The sequence below is a fragment of the Lipotes vexillifer genome, unplaced genomic scaffold, assembly GCF_000442215.2.
Source record: "Lipotes vexillifer unplaced genomic scaffold, Lipotes_vexillifer_v1.1 C26475788, whole genome shotgun sequence".
In the NCBI taxonomy this organism is placed as follows: Eukaryota; Metazoa; Chordata; class Mammalia; order Artiodactyla; family Lipotidae; genus Lipotes; species Lipotes vexillifer.
In genome coordinates, this window is record NW_006798374.1 from 1 (window position 1) to 990 (window position 990).

General features: G+C 72.4%; 1 pseudogene across 1 annotated transcript; it reads right to left on the reverse strand.

Moving 5' to 3' along the window:
• Nucleotides 1–6: 6 nt before the first annotated feature.
• Nucleotides 7–987, reverse strand: LOC103070533 (forkhead box protein C2 pseudogene; annotated as a pseudogene). Its single transcript, XR_014368702.1, has one exon. The product of XR_014368702.1 is annotated as a forkhead box protein C2 pseudogene (transcript).
• Nucleotides 988–990: the final 3 nt, after the last annotated feature.

The window sequence follows — 990 nt, forward strand, 5'->3', positions numbered from 1 at the left end:
CGGCGCCTGCGGGTGGTGGTGGCCGTGATGCTGGTGGTGATGGCCGGCGGCGGCGAGCGCGCCCTCCTGGCCGGCGGCGAGGTTGAGGGCGCTCAGGGGCGATGTGGGGCCGCTCGGGTGGTCCGAGAGGGCCTCGTCCAGCGCGGGCGGGACGCACATGTGCGCCGGCCGCTCGGCCCCGGTGTACAGGCTCATGGCGCGCATGCTGCACTGGTAGCCCCCGGCGCCCGCAGCCTCCAGGCCCTGCGCGCGCGGCTGGCCGTAGGCAGCGGGCGGCGCGGCGGCGTAGGGCAGGGCCAGCGGCGGCACCACCAGGCCCGCGCGCCCGGCCGCGGGGCTCAGCTCGCCGCCCGGCGGCGACGTTCGCAGCGTCATGATATTCTCCACGCTGAAGCCGGGCAGCCCGTTGGGCGCGCCTGCGTGGTGCTCCGGCAGCGAGCCGTCGGGGGAGCCGGCGGGCGTAGAGGCCGCGCTGCGCGGGCTGCCCTGCAGCGCACTCTCGGGGCTCAGCGTCTCCACCTTGGTGATGACCGGCAGCGCCGGCGACGCCGCCTCGCTCTTGACCACCACCGTCTTCTCGGCCTCCTTGGGGGCGGCCGCTAGTGGGGGCGCGGCCGGGGCGCCCGTGGACGGCGCCGGCGGCGGCTGCTTGAGGCGCGCGCGCTCCTCCTGCTCCTTGGGCACGTCCTTTTTCTTGAAGCGCCGCCGGCGCCGCAGGAAGCTGCCGTTCTCGAACATGTTGTAGGAGTCCGGGTCCAGCGTCCAGTAGCTGCCCTTGCCTGGCTTCTTGTCGTCGCGCGGCACCTTGACGAAGCACTCGTTGAGCGAGAGGTTGTGGCGGATGCTGTTCTGCCAGCCCTGCTTGTTCTCCCGGTAGAAGGGGAAGCGGTCCATGATGAACTGGTAGATGCCGTTCAGGGTGATCTTCTTGTCCGGCGCGTTCTGGATGGCCATGGTGATGAGCGCGATGTAGCTGTAGGGCGGCTTCAC